Below are 24,411 nucleotides of genomic sequence, written 5' to 3' on the forward strand. Positions count from 1 at the left end.
TGGAGATGATAATTCGAGTTATGTTATGCAAAGTTTAACAAGAAATTTTGAGGCATTTGGCAGAATGATGGTGCGAAATCATGGTAAAAGAGGAGGAAGAGTCATTGTGATTTATGGATTTAGTGGAATTGTGGCTTAAGGCTAAGCGACGAAGCCCATTGTCTACGATGAGGTCACGTGGTTGTGTGCCTTGGCAGTATCGAGTTATCGGTGCATTTATAGATTAGTTATGACCAAGGGGAGAACATGTATATTTATTTTGCGCACAAAGTCATAATCATCGAAAAGGCGGTTTCCTACTACATCCAGACCTCTCTATAACAGTATACATATATAACAGATATTCCCTATAAAAGTCATGTTTTTCTTATAATCAATTTTTTATGTTATATTCTACCTCTCTATAATAACTTTTTACCTATAAAAGCAACATCCGTCTTTATAATTGTACGCTCTTTGAAAAATTACCCCTCTATAACATCATTTAGAATCTCTAATAAGATCACCAGTAATAAGTTTTAAGATTTTGACCTCAACTGTCATGACCCAAAATCCATAATAAGTCGCGATAGAGCCTAACGCCGCCGTTAGGCAAGCCCACGCGAGAACATCTAATTTAACTATTCCTTTTTAACTTTTAAAAACAGAAGTTTCCTTAAATACACTGAATAAAAGTAAAATCTCATGCAACAGTACACGCTTCTTTCTCAAAATATCAAGTGCGAAGTACATAAACCGCGTCGATAGTAATAATAAGTACAATAGTGCATAAATGCTAGACGCCCCCAAAACCCGATGCCACAAGTGCATGAGCAATCTAGCGAATATACAAAACTAATACAACTAATGTCTGAAGTGTAATAGACGAAAATAGTAAACAAGGTAGAGGGAGACTCCGGTGCTACAGATCGATGCAAGGCAAGCAACTCACCACTAAGTCTCCGTAGAAGTGTAGCTACGCACCCTTGTGACCACTGGTAGTACTTATCTCAATACTTACACATTCAGTGCAGAAGTGTAGCGTGAGTACGTAAAACAACGCTTACCCAGAAATATCTAGTCTAACCATGAAAAGTAGTGACGAGGGGTCGACTTGACACTTACTAGTGGTCAAACAGTAATAGAAATGCATAAAATAAACATTGAGGATGTACAACAAGTAGCAACAAAACAGATAAAAATATTTACAGTAATTCCCCACATGAATCTATATCAAATCACTAAACATGTCATAATCGCCCTTGAAGGCGCTACCTCAACAGTTACCAAACCAAATCCAGTCTCAAGTATTAAGCACGAATCTGCCGAGGCGAACGGCCCGACCCTATAGGAATAGTGATACTCAGTACTGTCAAGGCGCACGACCTGATCCCATTAGAATAGCGTTACCATACTGCCAAGGTAAATGATCCGATCCCATAAGACTAATTTAATACATTGCCGAGGAAAATGACCTGGTCCAATAAGAGTAGAGAAATTTACCTTGCTCGCGGAAGTACATGCGAGTCGAGAAGACACGAATCCATAGTTCATCAAATATTTCCCAAATTTTCCAAAGTAAGAGGCTAAATCAACATCTTTATTCTAATCCTCAATCTCAGTCATAATCAAGGAAATCAATACACATGATAGATACAAATAGAACAACTAAGGCACGATATGAACTTAAGTCTACCCGGACATAACATGAATATAGCTATGTACACACTCTTGTCACCTCGTGCGTATGTATATCCTCACAACAAGTTGCACACAATAATTAATACACCTTAGGGCATAAATTCCCTCTTACAAGGTTAGGCAAAAAATTTACCTCGCTTCCAAGTCCTCAATCTGGCTCTTTAACCTCACTAGAACTCCTCAAACGATGCCGAGAACTCGCGAAACTAATCAATAGTCATATAAACAAATAAATATATGCTTAAAACTTAATAATTTAGCTATTAAACTAATTTCCGAATCAAATCTGAGAAGTTCAAAAAAATCACCCTCGGGCCCACGTGCCTTGATTTCGAAAATTTTCAAAGATAAATGTTACACATGACCTCACGATCTCAAATATATAATTTATTCCCAGTTCCATAATCAATTTCATTGTCAAACGCATTTTTACCAAACCTGACGTTCCAACAAAATCCCACAAGTTTTACCTTAACTTCATGTTAAATCTACCCATAATCCGTGTAATTAACTCAAGAATTGAAAGGGATCACTTACCTCTTGATGTTCATGAAAATCCCCCACAAAATCCTCTGAAATTCATCCAAGACCAAGTGGAAAATGAGAGAAATGAGTCTAAGTCCCATAAAAAATCCAAGCTTGCCTACCGATTCCTTCTTCGCGATCGCGAAGGCCAAAATCTAGCACTGCCAAAAATCCTCTTTGCTTCCGCGACCTGGTGGTCGCGTTCGCGATGCATCACTACACACCCTTCCGCATTCGTGATCACCAAGTCGCATTCGTGTAGGCCAAAGGCCTCCCTGCCCAGCTCCTCCATTTCCTCTACACGATCGTGGTTGGGGTTCCGCGTTTGCGAATAACTGCCAGGCCAACTTTCGCGATCGCAGACCCTTCTTCGCGTTTGCGAAGGGCAATCAGCTGCCCCTCCAAATCCCTTCTTCTCCATTGCGGGGCTATCTTCGCGATCGCGAAGCACACCAGCAGTTTATAGCCAAGTTCAAACATGCTCCGGGTGGTCCGAAACACATCAGAGCCACCCGACCTCTTGTCCAAATGCACCAATAAGTCCAAAAACATATTGCGGACTTAATCGAAGCATGGGAACACATAAAACAACAGTGGAATCAAGAATCGCACCTCAAAACCTCATTAATAAACTTCTAAGCTTCAAACTCATTTCAACCAACTCCGAACGCGTCGAAATATACTTAGACCACTCGGGATGACGCTAAATTTTCGCACAAGTCATAAATCAGCATACGGATATATTCCCAGGCTCAAAATCCCAAACAGATCTCGACTACATCAAAGTCTACTTTAAACCAAATTTAATAAATTTGGAAATCTTCAATGCACCAACTTTCAACATTAAGCACCGAAATGCTCCCAGATTACCTCGAAACTTGAACCAAAGACACGCCCAAGTCCAAAATAATCATACAAACCTATTGGAATAATTAAATTCCGGTTCCGAGATCGTTTACTCCAAACGTTGAGTCAAATCAAACTTGGTCATCTTAGGACACTATTAAGGAACTAAGTCTTCCAATTTTAACCCAAACCTGAACCAACCATCCCAACATATCATAAAACAATAAATCACATACGAGATGTCTTAATTAGGGGAAATGAGGATCTAGAAATCAAAACGACCGGTCGGGTCATTACATCTACCTACTACTACTTGGATCGAGCTAGAAGATTCAACTGTTAATCTCTTAGGTTGCTAGAAGATGCGTTATATTTCGAATAAGAGGAATCTACAAAACAAGCTACAATTACGGAGCTTTTCTACCAATCTTGAAATAATTTAATCTTCTAGTAGCTTTAAAATGTGTGCTTTAAAGTTTAAATCTTTATACATTTAGTTACGAATTTTATTAATAATGTGTTAGCTCTATTTAATATTATTTTTTTAAAATTTATATATCTTTTAAGTATTTAAATTAGAATAATTTTCTTATGTTTTATATGTAACATTAAAAAATTAATTTTTGAATAAATTTTATCTATAATAGCCAGAAAATACTTAAAACTCAAATGTTATTATAGATGTATAACAGGAATTCATTAAAATCCTACAAATATCGGAACAAACGATGTTGTTATAGAGAGGTTTGACGATATACGCTTTAAAGCTTCAATACCATCATATTTTCGTCCCTTATATTTCTTATATGGAAAAACAAAATACAAAGAATAATACTATTCGTATTCATGGCTCATTCAATACACGGATTTACCATTATAGCTACAGGTTCAATTAAACCCATAGATTTTTAGGCGGAGTACAAATTTATGTTAAAGATTTATTAAAATTATAAAAAATAGAAGGTATGCACGCATAAATTTAAAAATATAATGACCCGACCAGTCGTTCGGCGGTTTGAGGCCTTGAGTAGATTCTCTTCATGTTTTATGACTTGTACGTGTGGTCGGAATAGACTTTCGGGAAGCACGGAGTTGATTCGGAAGGAAAATTCTCATTTGGCAGCTTTATGTTGGAAGAGGTGACCAAGGTTTGACTTTTGTGTAAACAGCATCGGAATCAGTATTGAAGGTTCCTGTAGGTTCGTATGATGACTTCAAACTTGAGGGTATGTTCGGGTTGAGTATCGGGTGGCCCGGGAGCATTTCAGAGCTTATTGTGGAAAGTTAGCATTTTGAAGGTTTTAGAAATTCCTAAGTTTGGTTTGAAGTGAAATTTGGTGTTATCGATGTCCACTTGAGTTTCTGAGCCTTCCAATAGGTTCATATCATAATTTTTCACTTGCACGTGAAGTATGACGTCATTCCGAAATGTTTAAGTGAAAGTCTAGCACGTTCGACGAAGTTTGAAAGTTGAAAGAAGGATTTTGATTGTCGATTCGTAGTTTGATGTTATTCATGGCATTTCGAGCCTTTTGATATGTTCGGATAAGGTATTGGAACTTGTTCGTGTGATTAGATAGGGTTTTGGGTGCTGGTATCTAGTTTTGTTCTTCGCGAATGCAGAGGGATGCATGCGTTCGCGAAGAAGGATTATTTGGACTTAAGGGAAATACTCATAGCGAATGCGATAAAGGGGTTGCGAACATGGAGAAGTTAAGGTTCCTTTCGCGAACACGACAGGGAGTTGCGAACGCGTAGAAGGATGGGGAGCTGGGGGCTTGGAGGGGTTAAGCCTTCGCGAACGTGGCATAGTGACCGCGAACGAGAAGCATCAGGACCTGGAGGAACAGCAGACTAACGCAAAGAAGGATTTTTGGTCAGCAGACTTTTAGCGTTCGCGATCGTGAGGGTATTTCCGTGATCGCGAGGAAGAAGGACTTGGGCAAACTTGTTTTTAAGTCGGGACTTGGCTCTCATTATCTCATTTTGCACTTGGTTGGCCGAATTTTGGGAGTTAGTTTGAGGAGATTTTCATCAAGAAACACAAGGTAAGTGATTCCCACTTGTTGTAAGTTAAATACTTGGATTATGCTTGGATTTAAACATGGAAATTGGGGAGATTTTGAAGAAAACCTAAAAATTATATTTTTGGATTTTGACGCGAAATTGGACATGGGATTAAGAATAAATGATATATTTGTGTTGTGGTGTTATGGGTAATGTTTATTTTCTAACATTTCGTAATCCGAGCACGTGGGCTTGAGGGTTGACTTTGTTGACCTTTCGAGCGGAGTTGGGAATTGTGATAAATTATTAAATTGTAAGTATTGGAGTATACTTTGATTGATTTGCACAATGTTTGACTAGTTTCGTATCGATGGGCATTGGTTTGAGGTGTTGTAGGGGCGATTGAGCTGGTTATGGAACTTCGGAGCGAGGTAAGTCTCTTGTCTAACCTTGTGAGGGGGAAACTATCCCCTAGGTGGTGTATTTGATATGTGATACTTGTTGTGGAGGCTACGTACGCACGAGGTGCAGAGAGTCCGTACGTAGCTAGATTCATGTTCATGTTTGGGTAGACCTATGACTTTACCATACAATAAATTGTATTACTTGACTTTAATTGTTAGTTTAATTACTAGAAGACCATAAGTGAAATTTGATAGAGATCATGTTAGATCGAATCTCAATTCCGTGAGTTATTTGGCAGGATAATATATTGATGGTAAATATCATGTTTACGTTACGTCTATGACCCCTGTATAGTAATTACGTGAGTCGTAAGTCGATAAGTTTCTTCCCTTCCCAGGGATCGGGCCGAACGCCTCGGCAGTATATGTATATATGAGATGCATCCATGGATCGGGCCGTACAACCTCGACAGTGTATGTACATGACTATATGGATCGGGACAAACAACCTCATCATAATTCGTGCGTAAAATCGCTAGGAGTCCGATTACCCTCTTGATTAAACTTGGAAATTATGTAATATTGTCTTTATTACTTGAGATCGGATATCTAAGTGATGGTTCTTATTTGTTGAGATAGCATTTGGCACTTGCGGATTTTTAAACTGATGATATTTGTTAACGAATTTTGTTATCTACTATTCCTTATTCTATTGATTCTTGTTGTATTACATGCCTGCTTATGATTCTTGCATTTTATTCATTGGACCAGTAGTAAATGTCAATATCCCCTCGTCACTACCTCTCCAGGGTTAGGCTAGATAATTACTAGGTACACGTTGAATTACGTACTCACACTATACTTCTGCACTAAACGTGCAGGATCTGACAAGTTCATTTGGTTGTCATCATGGCGCGTAGGCGCAACTGCTGAGGGGACTTTATGGTGACCTGCTTTATATGCTACGCACCGCAGCCCTGAGAGTCTTCATCTTATTTATTTACTTTATCCTATGTATTTTATTATCAAGACAAATGTTGTATTATTATTGCACTTTTTAGCAAACGCTGATGCACTTGTGACACTAGATTTTGGGATGTTCTAGTATTTGTTTATGGTTTTCCTCAACATTGACATACTTTTACTTTATATTTTATTTAAATTGTATGTATCTATAATTTTTAATTCATTAGTTTCTTCTATATAATAAAATTCATAATTTCAAAAAAAATAAAAAGAATAATTAAGTAGGTGATTCACCATTGGCTTGCCTAACATCAACATTGGGCGCCATCACGACCTATACTGGATTTTGAGTCGTGACAGCTTGGTATCAAAGCTCTAAGTTCACTTGGGTCTCAAAAGTCATGAGCAAGTCTAGTAGAGTCTCGCGGATCGATAGAGAGACATTTGTACTTATCTTCGAGAGGCTACAAGGTTGTTAGGATCACTTCCCTTCTTGATTCCTCGTCATGCGATTTGATTCCATTGAGGCTTATGCCTTCATTTCCTTCCTACTCACTCTTATACATTGTTGAGCACTTGTTATCAATTGGACATCGAGAAGTTGTAGTGGTACTGCATACGTGGTGTAGGATGTTTCTTCCTGCGTATTCGGGCCGGCTATTAGCATCGCCTTGTGGAAGGGCTTTCTGTCTGTTTAGCCTAGTATTAGTGTTGCCTACGGTTTCGAGGCTATGGAAAAATTATTATGATGTTCATGAGTTGTTATCGTGAAGTGTTGGTGTAATGGTAGGGTGCTTATTTATGTGTTGGTGCAGTGAATGACTCGAAAATAGGATATCTCGGTGCATGGTTTAGAGTTTCGACATTTAATTACAGAGTAGGAAAATAAATTAGACTATGGATGATCAGGATTTGGTTGACGGAGTAGCGAGATCGGATATTTTTGAACTTGGTTGAAATTCTCATTTGTGATATGGTATCGTCGTCCTTGTTTGAAATGGCGCCTAAGAAGTGGTTGTCAGAGATGGTGGTGTGTAGCGGTTTCGGAGTCGAATCAGTGTTTCTAATATTTATGGCTCGAGAATGATAATATTCTAGGAGGCTTAGAGTTGATAGTAATTTATAAGTTCTGGTGATATAAACATGGATTTTGATTTTAGGCAGTATTTGGGCAACGAAGGATGATGAAGGACATGGTGGGAGGTGTCTCGCAGAGGTTGAATTTCTAGACGATCAAGTATGAATAGCATGGGGCCGATAAGTTGTTTAAGGATATGGTTTAAACGAAGTGGGAGTGGTAGAGTAGCATATGGATACTAGGCTAGGATAGCCATATGATTTGAGACAGTTTAGAGCGATTTGGGGATCATGGTGGACAATGACTAAGTTTATAAATCTCATTTGGGATGGTGGCTATTGTACTGAGGAAGTTTGAATACGATGGAAGCGAGTTTGCTTGGGATATAATATGACTTCGAGTTCTGGATGCATCGCTAGACCTATATTTGATGTTAATGGGAACGAGCGGGCGCTTTTGACTGGTGGGCGACTGTGGGCTCAAGAGGATTAAATGATTTTGTGGTGGCTATAATCAGGGTAATGTCATTGGAAAATGTTGATATGGGGTTACAGGGGTGTGCTATCTCCTATGAGGTGTTAGGACTTGCATGATTTCAAGTAAAGGCCCTTTGAAGAACTTTATTTTCTATCCAACATGAAGTATGTACTATGATATGAGATGGGATCTCTTGAAGAAGATGGTGTAGTGGTCAGAAGGTTGAGTGTGTGCTTGGAGATAATAATTCGAGTTTTGTTATGCAAAGTTTAACAAGAAATTTTGAGGCATTTGGCAGAATAATGGTGCGAAATTATGGTAACCGAGGAGGAAGAGTCATTGTGATTTATGGATTTAGTGGAATTGTGGCTTAAGGCTAAGCGAGGAAGCCCATTGTCTACGATGAGGTCACGTGGTTGTGTGCCTTGGCAGTATCGAGTTATCGGTGCATTTGTAGATTAGTTATGGCCAAGGGGAGAACACATCAAGGTTATTATGAATAAGGAATTTGGCGTATGTGTGCCACATTTCTCCTTATCGATTCATGTGCATATGTTGGGATGACTCAGATTTTATGCTTTTTGTGGATGTGATGTACAAGGAAAGGAATTTATATGATTGTTTCGTTAGAAGTGTTCACGTGCTAGTAGAGCACTAGAGTTTGGTTATATTCGGGACTAAGTCAGAGTGGGTGACTCTCAATAATGGTTCTAGAGGGTTCAAGAATTGAAGTGCAGTGTCTAATTGCCGCAAAGTGTGAAAAATACTTGGGGAATTTCTATGTTATCATCAGATTTCCAATGCAGTATTGGAGGATTGGGAGAAATATCTTTCGATTCGTAGAAGATCTTTTAGAACGGTTGTATTAGTTGGAGATACTACTGAGTGCACGAGAAGGGTATGCGATGGCTTATGGGTATTGAGACGATGTGGTCCGGTAATTTGGGTCACTCCGGAAGAGTGTTGTTTGAGGTTCGTTATGCGTTTGAATAGAAATATTTTGAAGGCAAGTCGAGAGTATATTTCAAGAAGTCGAGTTAGTTAGTAATGACTTGAATCAACATGGTTGTGGAAATTATCAGTTCCTTCGATATGTTAAGATATACAGGTGATTCATGGTTGTACGTGCAGGCTTGACAACCACCGTAATTTGATTGATTTGGAGGTATTTGAGTCTTATGTCCTTGTTATGTGTAAATGGATCCCAGAAGAGTTATGGCGGTTTAGACTACGACTTGAGGTTTGCATTTCTGCAGTTATGGGAATTCGATTGCATGTTGTAGTTGTTCCTATGAAATGTGTTGAGTGAAAGGGTTCTAGACGATGAAGTGTTTATTCTATTAGTTGTTCAGGGGTTATGATGTAATTCTTATACTCTCGCGTAGCGACATGATAAGTATAGTAAGCGGCATGAAAATTGGAAGTTGAGGATCAAGGTTGCGGTTCGGTATTGATAAGAATGTCCGATCTCGGAGGGACGGGGGAGGATTTCAGATGTTCAAAGTATGGTGGAAATATTTTTAGGCAGCCTGGGGATGATCTATTTTGTGGTAGAAGTGTTGGGTATTGAAATGCGGATGCTTGGCTAGTACAATAAAAATAACATGGTCGATGGCCATTGATGTTCAAATTTTACTACCCGGTGCGGAAGGTTGTGGGAGTATATCCCACGACAAAATAGTATAAGTGTGACGTGTTAGTCATTTGATTGTTAGAGATCAAAATCAGGTATAGAGATTCTAGTACTATCGCTAATAGGAGTGTTTACTTCTGAGGGGCGCTCTATTCTTTTAGTTGTGGACCGTGGGGTTTGTTCCAGATCGGACGGCTACTTGTATGTTTCATGAATAGGGTCATTGTGGATCTTTGAAAGGTCATCGGGCCAGTATAGGGTGATAAGAATCGGCTAGAGGTCCATTCGTATCTAATGTGGATGTATGCTCTACATTAGGTTGGATGTGTTCTTTCAACATAACATTACTTATGGAGGAGTCTTCGGGCGTTTGATGTTATTTATGTCGTTAGTTAGTCTATGTGATACTCTATTATGTCAAGTGGGTTATGAAATGACTTGATTATTTGCACATGGTTTGTGATCCCGTGTAGTTAGTCGTGTTATATGAGCAAAATGGCTCTCGCGATGCAGGTCGTGTTATATGAGCAAAATGGCTCTCGCGATGCAGGTCGTTATGGTACCATAGTCGAACTTGGCATTTTGTAGCGCATGGCACTATCTGTCTTCCTAGGGTTGTGTTTATGCACTTGGTGTGCTTGTGGTCGATATTCGGGCATTTCGTGGGTATGAGCATTCTGGCTCAGTAGGTGTTTCCTTATAAATTGTTATGTGTAGATCGGGTGGCACACTACCACAGGTGATTGGACTAGGTTGCACGTCCTAACGGTATCATGTGTGGATCTGATTGCACACCGCAACAGTAAGATGTTGATTACGGTTCCTTATACTTATTTTGTGTACCTTCTTTCTCATATCCAAGATACATTCATAGCATCGTTTTGGCCGTTTTATTCTTTACGTTGGCTGGATAGCTCATTGCTAGAGTTCGTTCTTCCTTATGGGTCATATTCGAGTTTGTAGCTTGTTGGCGCATTGATGGAATCATATGATATTTTTATGGTGTTTTAGATGGTTTATTGTCCGAGCAGCTTGTACTGGGTGAGACGAGGTTATTGGACTTGAATTCAGTACAATCTGATTTATATAAGGTATTTTAGAGGGAAAATGTCACTATTTAGTTTAGAATGACGCAAGGGTTCCTGTTGAGCGGAGGAATTCCATGAATATTTGATTAGGCAGGTGGTTATGAGTTTCTACACATCTCTTTCATCATTACAAGGGTCGGAACCAAACTTACAAGTGTTTTGATATATATTATGGGCATCAAATTCGTTAATTCGCAGTTATCGTGGTTAGATGATGTTATTTTGGGCATGCAAATTATGCGGTGCGCAACATGGGTGGCTGATCATGTTTGGGTTCAGCGTATTGAGATTGATACGGTGCTCGAATGTTAAAATCAGGTCTCATAGAGAATTCTGGATGTTGGAATTTGGTTCGGACGCTTGTGGGCTATGGTAACAGGAAGGATCTTCAACCTGACTTGAGCTAATGTGCTCACGTGGGTTGTGGTGGCACGGGTAGGTGCACGAGGTGTTAAACATCGATTTTGGGTAACGCCGAAATGGTTCTTGGCACATTCGAGGACGAACGTATGTTTAAGTGAGGGAGAATGTAACAACCCGACTGGCCATTTTGAGCTCAAGCTCATCGTTCGGTGGTTTGAGGCCTTGAGTAGTTTCACTTCATGCTTTATGACTTCTACGTGTGGTCGGAATTGAATTTCAGGAAGTTCGGAGTTGATCCGGAAGGAAAATTCTCAATTCGGAAGCTTTAAGTTGGAAGAGTTGACCAAGGTTTTATTTTTGAGTAAACAACCTAAGAATCAGAATTTTAAGGCTCCGGTAGGTTCGTATAATGATTTCGGACTTGGGCGAATGTCCGAGTTGAGTATCGGGTGGTCCGAGAACATTTCAGCATTTTTTGTGGAAAGTTGGCATTTTGAAGGTTTTAGAATTTTCTAAATTTGGTTTGAACTGGACTTTGGTGTTATCGATGTCTGTCTGGGGTTCCGAACCTTGGAATAGGTTCGTATAGTAATTTGTGACTTGCACGTGAAGTTGGCGTTATTCCGAAATGGTTAAGTAAATTTGGACGCGTTCAGCGAAGTTTGAAAGTTGAAAGAAGGATTTTGATCATCGATTTGTGGTTTTGATGTTATTCGTGGCATTTAGAACTTTTGAATAAGTTTGGATAAGGCATTGGGAATTTTTGGTGTGATTGGACAGGATCCTAGGGGCCTCGGGAGTGAATCGGGGTAGTTTCAGACCAAGTTTGGTTAATATGCTGATGTTGGGGCTGGTGTCTTGTTTTGTTCTTCGTGAACGCGAAGGGATTCACGCGTTCACGAAGAATGATTGTTTTGAGTTAGGGGTCTACAAGGGTTACTCTGGCGGACACAAAGGTGACTGGTTGTGGAATGAAGTGGTCCAAGGTAAAGTGGAAGTGAAGAAGGCGACGTACCTAAAGTTAGTAGGGAGCACATGTGAGGAGGAGAGGAGAGCGAGCGGGGAGAGGTATAAGGTAGCTAGGAAGAAGGCGAAGTTGGCGGTCATGGAAGCTAAGACTGCAGTGTTTTGTCGTCTATATGAGGAACTGTGGGAACAAAGGCAGGGAAAAGAAGTTATTCTGGCTGGCCAAGGCGAGAGAGAGGACGGTTCGGGATATGGACCAAGTGAGGCACATCAAAGACGAAGATGGTAGAGTTTTGATGGGAGAGACACAGATTAAGCAGAGATGGCAGACATACTTTCATCAACTTCTTAATGAAGAGGGACATAGAGATATTCTGCTAGGTGAATTGGGGCATTCTGAGGGTCACCGAGAATTGGGTATTATAGGCGCATTAAGGTTGAGGAGGTCATTGGGGGTATGTGTAATATGTGTAGGGGCAGAGAAACCAGGGCAGACTAAATTCCGGTAGAATTCTGGAGGTGTGTTGGTAGAGCAGGCTTGGAGTGGCTGATCGGGCTATTTATTATTATTTTCAGGACAAAGATGATGCTGGATGAATGGAGGTGGAGTACGGTGGTACCTTTGTACAGGAACAAAGGTGATATCCAGAGTTGCAACAACTATATGGGTATCAAGTTACTAAGTCATACTATGAAAGTGTGGAAGAGGGTGGTAGAAGTGAGGGTGAGGAAGATGGTGTCTATATCTAACAAGTAATTCGGGTTCATGCCGGGGCGTTCGTCTACGGAAGCGATCCACCTTATTAGGAGGTTGGTGGAACAGTATAGGGATAGGAAGAAGGATCTGCACATATTGTTTATTGACCTAGAGAAAGCGTATGACAAGGTCTCTAGGGAGGTTCTTTGGAGATGCTTGGAGGAAAAATGTGTGTTGGTTGCCAATATTAGGGCGATTAAGGACTTGTACGATGAAGCTAAGAATTAGGTTAGGACTATGGGAGGCGACTACAGGCCCAGTGGATGACAAGATACGAAAAACGTGGCTTAGATAGTACGGGCACATGCGAAGGAGAAGCCCATATGCCCCAGTCAAGAGGTGTGAGCATTTGGCTTTGGCGGGATCGAAAAGAAGGAGAGGGCGACCTAAGAAGTATTGGGGAGAGGTGATAAGGCAGGACATGGCATGGCTTCAGATTTTCAAGGACATGTCTCTTGATAGGAAAGATGTGGAGGTCGAGTATTAGGGTGGTAGGTTAGGAGGTAGTTGAGTATTTTTCTACTTTGTTCCAGGTGGGAGGCTGGTCTGATAAGGTTTTGTCCTAGGCTGGTAGCGATTATTGTTGTGTCCACACTATTCTTTCATTTTCATAGTACCAGCGTCTAATTGTTACATAGAAGAAGCCCAATATGATAATATTCAAACCGAAAATCGATTCGAAATAAACCGAACTGAAATTAGAAAACTCAACTGAACCGAACTTATTTCAGTTCGATATCGGTTACTACTTTTATAAAATCGAAAACCAAATAACTGAACCGAATTTCTTCAAACCGAATTGAACTGACCGAACGCCCACCCTAGTTATTATCCTTTTACCCTGTAAATTCCATTTTATACTATTTAAGTAATGGAGATTATGATCTCGAAAGTAATAAAATGAGTAAATACACAGATAAGTTAACGTTGCCTTGCCTGACGGCGGCGTTAGGCAAGATCGCGACATACAGTGGATTTTGGGTCGTGACAGTGTATCTAATTTTAGTTTAGAAGAATTATTAGATAAAAATTTAATGCATTATTCAAGGTATACAAATGTCTCATTATCAGTATTTTTCTTATTTAAGACTTCTAATTCCCAAAATTGTATTCTTGTTAAATTTGTTTTTCTCGAAAGAAAAGAGATCACATTTAGTCAATTAATCCTTGAAGAAATGACTCTAATTCAATCCACTTGGTTATACTTAAAGAAAAATTAGTTTGTGGATTTTTGAATTCATACTCACCGTATCTTTCTTCAAACAAAAAATTGTGACAAAATAATAAGCTTACATCTTGATGTAGTAAATTGAAAAATTGTGAAAAAAAAGGCTTAGGTATCTACTTGTTCCACACCGGATGGAGACAACAAGATCCTGGCATTTATAATAAGCAGTTGTCAAGGAGTTCAGCAGGTACGTCAGGACTTCTAGGAAATTGTGGTATTGGATTACGTTTGACTGCGTTTGCGTTTCAGTGGGGGTATGGGTTTTTGATGTTAGGTTCGATACACAACAACAACAACCCATATAATCCCAGTAATGATCGCTAGAACTAAATTTCACTCAATAGTAGTAGTCAACTATATTCCTTGTAGCCTAAGATATATAGCCATTTGGCAGAAATCGAGTCTGAAAAGTGTAAGAAATATAGGTATTTGGGAGAAAGACCTATCTTATTAACTAATTAAGTGTAAACTATAATGTCAGAGTGGCTATTTTTAAAAGTGTAAGAAATATAGGCATTGGCAGAAAATTAAGTTTTGGTATCTTATTAAGTAGGCAAAATACATAAGTTATGGCTATTTTTAATCAAGTCTGAAAAGTGTAAGAAATATAGGTATTTGGCAGAAAATTAAGTCTTGTTATCTTATTAAGTAGGCAAAATACATAAGTTAACCCCTGAACTATGGACCAAATTCCTGTTACATATCTTATGCGGACGAAAATTACCTTACAAACTCATTCTTTCCACAGTGTGCCTACGACACATAACTTTTTTGTTATCCTGTTTTTTAAAATATGTGTGATATCACATACCACTAATGTCGTGACACATGTCATAACAAAATTAACCTAATTTACACCTTAATTAGAACTTATTTCTTTCGATAAAAAAATTATAAAAGGATCCTCTTTCCCAACTTATATCTCGTCTTCCCCCTCTTTTAGTCATCTTTTCCATTAAAGTTCTGCCATTAAAATTATCATTGCCATCACCTTATTACCACTATTGTCACCACAATCAATAATAAGTTTTAGAACAAAACCCACAAACACCATAACCCTATTTCTTCACACCCATTCAAAAAACATTATACAAAAATTTCAGCTTTTCATTGCTCACCGTATGGCTGATTTAAAAATAAAATTATGATAATGCATTAACTATTATCAACTAACTCCGAAAATAAAGAAGCGATTTCCGTACGACAAAGGTTTTGGGTAAACGAAAGAGAACTGTAACACAAAGTAAATGCATTGATTTTAGTAGATCTGGAATTAAGAAAGGTGGGTATTCAGCAAATCTGGAAATACTTCGGGCTAAGTTGGAGGAGATGAATTATTAATTTAGAATTTGAATTTAGCTCTAAATTTATTTTAGTCGGTGAGAGCTTAATCTATGGAGAAGGTAAAGGTGAGTGATCGGGGAGGAAAATTGGGTGGGGGTGGTAGGGTGTGGAAGAGGGACCAAATTATTTAGAGACATAATAACTAAAAATAGAAAAAAATAAGAAATGGCTCAAAAAAATTTAAAATAAAAAAGGTTGGACATATGGCGTGTTGATAATGATTCAGACCTAAAAAGTTTACATTCACTTGCCTCTTTTAGGGGTAAAACACGTGCGGGCCATCTGTAAAAAATGGTGTGTCTTAGGCACACTGTGGAAAGGTTGAGTGTGTAAGGTAATTTTCGTCCGCAAAAAATGTGTAATAGAATTTGGTCCATAATTCAGAGGGCAACCAAATTAATTCATAAAATTACTACCAATGGAAAATGCGCCCCCCTCCCCCCCCCCCCAAATAAAGCGATTGCTTGGGTTGCCTTACCCTTTAGCCGATGTTGTTTCTTACATTCTTAGATTGTAAATATTGACAATCAGACGTAATCGTGAAACTTCATTATTTTCACAATATGCATAACAAACTACCAAATAAAGTGTTGGGATAGACAGGATCCTTCTGCTCCTAATCAGAGCTCTCTGCCTAAATATTAAAAAGTAGTTGATTTCAAGTCCTAAATATTAAAAAAAGATTAAATGTCTATTCCGAAATATTATAAAATAATTAAATAATTTATCACAATTCAATTCCCACTATAAGTTATGATGGCACCCAACATCATCGATAGGCAAGCCAACGGTGAACTATTCATTTAATTGTTCATTTTAGTATATTTAAAGACATTATTTTTTATGTTAAGAAAGAACTAAGGGTAAATGATTGTAGTAACATAAAGTATAAAATAAACATAAGGGTGAAGTAGTGAAATTAATAGACAAAACTATGAAAATCTACTAGAAACTTCCAAAATTCGGTCTCACAAGTGCACGAGTATCTAGTAGAATATACAAAACTCCATACGACTACTGTCTGAAGCAGAATAGATAGAAATAATAAATACAATAAGAGGAGGCTCCGTGTCACGACCCAAAACCTGTAATAGGTCGCGATGTTGCCTAACGCTGTCGTTAGGCAAGCTCACAAGTAAACCTCCAATTTAATTATCCCTTTTTAACTTTTAAAAACAGAAGTTTTCATTTAAAACATCGAAGTAAGTAATATCTCATGCAATCGTACATACTCCTTTCTCAAAAACATATTGAGTGTTAGAAATACATAAATTATAGTGATAGTAATAATAAATACAACAGTACATAAATGCTAGAAACCCCCAAAAATCAGTGCCACAAGTGTATGATCAATCTAGAGAATATACGAAACTAATACAACTATTATGTGACGTATAATAGACAGAAACACTAAACAAGTAGAGAGAGACATCTCTCATGTGTTGTAGATCGAAGAAAGGCCAACATCTCACCACTAAGTCTCAGTGGAAGTGCAGCTACGCGTCCTTCTGACCACTGGTAGTACCTGTCTCAGTACCTGCACATTCAATGGAGAAATGCAGCGTGAGTACGTATAACAACGCATACCGAGGAAGTATCTAGTCTAACCTCTAAGAAATAGTGACGAGGGGTAGACTTGACACTTACTAGTGGTCAAACAGTAATAGAAATACATAAAGTACACATGAAAGATGTACAACAAGTAGCAACGAAATAAATAAAAATATCTATAGAATTCCCAACATGAATCTATATCAAATCACTAAACATGTCATAATCGGCCTTGAAGGCACTAACTCGACTATTACCATACAAAATCCAGTCTCGAGTATTAAGCACGAATCTGCTAAGGCGAACGACCGGATTCATAGGAACAGTGATACTCGGTACTGCTGAGCCGAATGGACCGATCCCATAAGAATGGGGTTACCATACTGTCAAGACAAACAACCCGATCCCATAAGAGTAGAGAAATTTACCTAGCTTGTGGAAGTACATGCGAGTGAGAAGACACGGATCTATAGTTCATCAAACATTTCCCAAAGTAAGAGGCTAAATAAGTATCTTTATTCTAATCCTCAATCTTAGTCAAAATCAAGAAAATCAATACACATGATAAATACATAAAGCATAACTAAGGCATGATGTGAATCTAAGTCTACCCGGACATAACATGAATATAGATACATACGGACTCTCGTCACCTCATGCGTGCATAGCTCCCCTCAACAAGTAGAACATAACAATTAATACACCCACATGGATAAATTTTCTCTTACAAGGTTAGGCAAGAGACTTACCACATTTTCAAGTCCACTATCCGGATCTTTAACCTCACTGGAATTCCTCAAACGATGTCGAGAAATCTGAAGCTAATCAGAAGTAGTATAAACAAATCAATAAGTGCTCCAAAGTTCATAATTTAACTAATAGAGTAATTACCCAACCCAATTTAAAAGGTTCCTAAAATTCACCCCCAGACCCAGGTGGCCGGTTTTCGAACATTTTCGTAAATAAATTTTACCCATAACCTCACGTATACAAACATATAATTTCAACTCAATTCCATAATCATTTTCGTGGTCTAATCCCATTTTTATCAAAATCTAGGTTTTTCAATAAAATACTAAAATTCCTACAATTTTCATGTTAAAATCTAGTCATAATCTAGGTATTAAACTCACATTGTGTAGAATACACTTACTTCAAGATACTAGGTGAAAATCTCTCTTTAAGAAGCTCCAAAATCGGCCAAGAGATATGTGAAAAGAACGAAATGGCCTGAGTCCCATTTTTATTTAAAACACTACACAGGTCTGCCTTATTTGTGATTGCAGACCAGCCCTCGCGATCGCAAAGGCAAAACTTCCCAAGCTCTTGAAAACCTTCTGTGCGATCGTGAGAATCCCCATGCGAACACGAAGCGCAGACCCCACCATCCTTCACTAACGTGACCCGTCCTTCGCGAACGCGAAGGGCATTCCTGCCCGGGCCTTCTACGCAAACGTGAACCATCTCACGCAAACGCGATGGCCAGTGTCCAAGAGCATCGCGATCAACGAGTTCTTTTTTGCGAACACGAAGAACAAAATCTCCTTAAGACAAATTCCTTCATCGTGAATGCGAGGCCTTCTCCGCGTTCGCCAAGAAAGAAACCAGAACAATAGTTGGTAGAAATTTAAACATAACTCTGGGTGGTCCGAAACTCACCCGAGCTACCCAGGATCCCATACAAATGCACCAACAAGTCCATAAACATAATACGGACATGCTTGAACCCTCGTAACACGTAAAACAACATCAAAAGTAAGAATCGTACCCCAAAACAAAATTGATCAACTTATGAACTTTAAAATACTTCAACTAGCTCCGAACGCATCAAATCATACTTAGACAACTCGAAATGACGCCAAATATTTTGTACCAGGAATAAATCACCATACAGATCTATTACACCAAAATCTACTTCGAACCAAACTTAAAGAACTTGAAAACCTTTAATGCGCCAACTTTCAATATTAAGCACTGAAACGCTCTCGGATCAACCAAAACCCGATCAGAAGACACGCCTAACTCAAAAATTATCATACGAACCTATTAGAATCATCAAATCTTGGTTCCAGGTTGTTTGCTCAAAATGTTGACTTAAGTCAAACTTGGCCATCTTAGGCCGCTATTAAGGAGCTAGGTGTTCCGATTTCAACTCGAACCCTTCCAAACCCAAACCAACCATCCTCGTAGGTCATAAAATAGTAAAAGCACATACGGTAAGTCTTAATTAGGGGAACGCGATCTAGAAAGCTAAACGACTGGATGGATCATTAAATTCTCTACCTCTTAAAAAGTTGTTCGTCCTCGAACGGGCCAGGAATCATACCTGGAGTACTGAATAAGGGGGGATATCTGCCCCGTATGTCCTCCTTAGTTTCCCAAGTCACCTCCTAGACTGGTTGGTCCCTCCACTGGACCTTTACCGCAGAAATCTTCTTAGACCTCAACAGGCAAACCTGCTAGTCAACAGCGACAACTAGCTCGTCCTCATAACCCAAACTCGCATCTAGCTAAACTATGTTGTAATCTTACACATGCGACTTGTCGGCATGGTATTTCTGGAGCATAGACATATGGAAGACCGAATAAACTTTCGATAGAGAGAAGGAAAGGCAAGCTCATAAGCAACCTCCCCAACCCGTCTCAACACCTCAAATGGGCTAATAAACCTCGGAACTTTCCCTTCTTTCTGAACCTCATGATACCTTTCATCGGCGAGGCTTTCAAGAGAACCTTCTTGACCACCATAAATGATAAATCATGCGCCTTATGATCCACCTAATTCTTCTATCTGGACTATACTATTCAAAGTCATTCTTGAATAAACTTTACCTTCTCCAAGGCATCCTTCACTAAATCAATGCCATAAAACCTAGCCTTGCGGGGCTCAAACCATCCGATGGGCAAACGACACTATCGACCATATAAAGCCTCAAATGGAGTCATCTCGATGCTGGACTGATAACCGTTGTTAATAACACATGCTCTGAGAATTATCTCAAGAATCTGAACTGTCCGCTCGGGCTACCCGTCGGTCTGTGTATGAAAAGATATGTTGAGCTCCATTCGGGTACCCAACTCACTCTGTGCTTCTCTCCAGAATTACGAAGTGAACTGAGGGCCTCTATCATAAATGATGGAAATAGGCACACCATGCAACTGGACAATCTCTTGAATGTAAATCTGGGCCAATCTCTCTAAATAATAAGTAGTCACAATTGGAAAAATGTTTGCCGACTCGATCACCCTATCAACAATGACGAAAACAAACTTCCTCAACGTTTGTTGCAGCCCAACTACGAAGTTCATAGTGATGCGCTCCCACTTCCTCTATGGTATAACCATCTGTTTGAGTAGACCACATGGCCTATATTGCTCATACTTAACATGCTGGCAATTTAGACATATCGCTACATGCTCAACTAGGTCCTTCTTCATTTGCCGCCACTAATAATGCTTTCTCAGGTCACGATACATCTTAGTAGAACCTAGATAAATATATTACCGGGAACTGCGTGCTTCCTCTAGAATCTTCTCCCTCAAGCCATCAACATTAGGAACACATAGGCGACCTTGGAGTTGCAGAACACCATCCTCACTGATAGTAACCTCCTTGGAACCACCCTGTAGTACCGTATCTCTAAGAACCAGCAAGTGCGAATCATTGTACTAACGAGCATTGATCCGCTCAAATAATGAAGATTTATCCACAACACATGCAAGACCTCGACTGGGCTCTGAAATATCCAACCTCACATGTTTGTTAGCTAAGGACCAAATGTCCAAAACCAATGGCCTCTCCTCTGCTAAAATGAATGCCAAACTACCCATACTCCCAGCCTTTCTGCTCAAGGCATTCGTGACCACATTCGCCTTACCCGGATGGTAATATCATAATCATTCAGTAACTCAAGCCACACATCGCCTTAAATTAAGGTCCATTTGCTTAAACAAATGCTGCAAACTGCGGTGATTGGTGTATGCCTCACAGGACACCCCATAAAGATAATTCCTCCAGATCTTGAGAGAATGAACTATCGCGGGCAACTCCAAATTATGTACTGAGTAATTCTTATCGCGGGGCTTAAGCTGACGTGAAGCATATGCAATAACTCGCCCCTCCCATATCAATACACAACCCAAGGCACCACGTGAAACATCGTAATACACAATATATATCCCTGAACCGGAGGGCAGCACAAACATTGGTGATATATTCAAAGCAGTCTTGAGCTTCTGAAAGCTCGCCTCACAATCATCAGACTATCTGAACGAAGCACCCTTATAGGTCAATCTAGTCAAAGGTGTTTTAATAAACGAGAATCCCTCCACAACCCGATGATAATAACCTGTTAACCCCAAGAAACTCCCGATCTCGGTCGCTCGGGTATGACGTGGCCAACTATGGACTGCCTCGATCTTCCTGGGATCCACCTTAATACCCTCACCCAATACAACGTGCCCCAAGAAAGCCACTGAATCTAAGCAGAACTTGTGCTTGGAGAACTTGGCATATAGCTTCAATTCCCGCAAGGTCTGAAGAACGGAAGTCAAATGCTACTCGTGCTCCTCCATACTATACGAGAAGATCAATATGTCATCAATGAAGACAATGACAAATAATTCAAGATATGACATGAACACCCGATTCATCAAATCCATAAATGTCGTCGGGGTGTTAGTCAAGCCAATGTATATCACTAAAACATTGTAGTGCCCGTACCCAGTCCAGAAAGTCGTCTTTGGAACATCCAAAGCACGAATCTTCAGCTGATGATACCTATATCTCAAGTCGATCTTAGAGAACACCTTGTCACCCTGTAACTGGTCAAACAATTCATCAATGCATGAAAACATGTACCTATTCTTGATGGTGACTTTGTTCAACTGGCGGTAATCAATGCACATATGCATACTCCCATCCTTTTTCTTCACAAATAATACTGGTGCTCCCCAAGGTGACACACTGGGTCTGATGAACCCCTTCCAAACCAATTCTTGAAGCTACTCTTTTAACTCCCTCAGCTCCATTAGAGCCATGCAATAAGGCAAAGTACAAATAGGATGGGTGCATGGCATGAAATCAATGCCGAAATAAATATCCTGATCCAGCGGCATACCTGGTAGACCAGTAGGAAATACATCGGAAAACTCTCGTACCACCGACACTAAATCTAACATGGGAATATCTATAGTAGTATCTCAAACAAAGTCAAAATAGGCCAAACAACCCTTATCGACCATATGTGGAGCCCTCAAGAAAGAGTAACCCGACTGGAACTACCAATAGACGAACCGCTCCACTCTAATTTGGGAAACTCAAGCATAGCTAAGGTAACTGTCTTGGCATGGCAATCAATAATGGCATGGTACGTAGACAACTAGTCCATGCCTAGGATAATCTTGAATACAACCATATTAAGCAATAAAAGATTCGCTCTGGTCTAATAACTATAGAAAGTCACCACACAGGACCAGTAGACCCGATCTATAACAATAAAATCACCCACTTGGACACATATACAAGAACGCCAAAAGACTTGTGATATACATCCATATAAGGAGAAAATTGAGAAGAAAAATAGAAATAAGTAGACCTTGGATCAAATAATATCTAGGCATCCCTATGGCAGACAGAAATAGTACCTATGATCACAGCATCAGAGGCGATTGTCTCTGAAATGGCTTGGAAAACATAGAATCTAACGAGCGTCACCTGACTGGACTGCACCTCTAGGGTGACTTCTACCCACCTGCCCTCCATTTTTGCCGGGCGGGTGGGCAGTGTGGTAGCTAGTGTGCTAATCATGGGCCGATGGTCCTGTTGCACGACCTTGCCCTGAAATCTTGGAAAAAACCTCTTCACGTGGCCAAACTCCCACACTCATCAACCCCCCAGACCACTGGACTGCTAACCTAAAGTCTGACCGTGATGGCCTAAATACCCACTAAAGGAACCCTGAATAGCTGGCGGACGGTAAGTACTCTCTGGAATAGCACTGAAGTAGGGTCATGCCGGAGCACTCTAAGTAGATAGTGGTGCTGACTACACGGGCCTTCTAGACTGTTCCCTTATTAATTGACCTCTTCCCCAGATGGGGCGCCACTGAATTCACCAAACTAATGGGTCTGCTTGTCCCTCGATGCAAACTCTCTGATGTGGTTGCGGATACGCTCGATCTTCTGAGCTATATCATCAAACTAATGAATTTGAGTTACTATCTCTTCCTTAAATGCCATAGAAACCTTAATCTCAGGGTGCAGACCTGCAATGAACCTCCGCACCCTCTCTGCATCTTAGGGGAGCATAATAGCTGCATGGCGAGACAGGTTAGTGAATCTCGCCTCATAGTCGGTAATAGACATATGACCCTGATGGAATCACTCAAATTGACCCCGAAGCTCCTCTCTTTCCGAAGGTGGTATGTAGTTCTCCAAGAATAGATGCGTAAACTAATCCCAAGTCAAGAAAGGTGAACCTGCTAGTCTACTAAGAAGGTAAGTCTGCCACTATCTATGATCCTTGCCCTCAAGTTGAAAGGTGGTGAAGTCCACCTCGTTGGACTTCAATATCCTCATGTTACGTAGCCTATCCTTGCACCAGTGAATGAAATCCTGGGGGGCCTCTAACCACTCAACCCCAATGTTAGGAAGACGAAGCCTAATCCATCTGTCCAGCCACTTCTGCTGCTTAACGTTATGGCTGGTACGAGCTCTAGCACAACCACTAAAACTGGCTGGACCCTGCCCGCAGGTAGTGCAACTGGATATGATAAATTCCAGTAGCGTGCCCTGTAGCCTGAGTGGTAGAGGTCTGTGATCCCCCTCCCGCCTGAGATGTTGCTGGGTCCCCTAGAAATAAACCATCCTGCGTCATAGATTCCATGAACCGCAACATACTCTAGGACTCCCTCCCCTCTAAAAGGAGTTAGAGTCCTCCTTTGGCCTCTGCCTCTAGAAACAGGGGGAGCAGCTCCCCTACCTCCTGGAACACCTATCACGCACGTTCTCATCATCTATGAGAGAGAAATAGAAGATACTTAGCACAATATCAACTGCACGATATAAGATGAAGAAAGAGAGGTTTCCTAACACCTTATAACTTCTGGAAGATACGTACGAACGTCTTAACACCAATCCGTAAGAATCTACTTGGCATGCTCATGACTCGTGAGACCTACATGAACCTGAAGCTCTGATACCAAAATATCAAGATCCAAAACTTGTAATAGTCCGTGAGGGCGCCCAACACCGTTGTTAGGCAAGCCCACGCGTTAACCTTCAATTTAATTATCCCTTTTTAACTTTTAAAAATAGAAGTTTCCTTTTAAAATATCGAAATAAGTATGATCTCACGCAACCGTACATACTCCTTTCTCAAAAACAAATCGAGCGTAGTAAATACATAAACCATAATGATAGTAATAACAAGTACAACAATACATAAATGCTAGAAGCCCCCAAAACCAGGTGCCACAAGTGCGTGTGCAATCTACAG

The sequence above is a fragment of the Nicotiana tabacum genome, chromosome 12, assembly GCF_000715075.1.
Source record: "Nicotiana tabacum cultivar K326 chromosome 12, ASM71507v2, whole genome shotgun sequence".
In the NCBI taxonomy this organism is placed as follows: Eukaryota; Viridiplantae; Streptophyta; class Magnoliopsida; order Solanales; family Solanaceae; genus Nicotiana; species Nicotiana tabacum.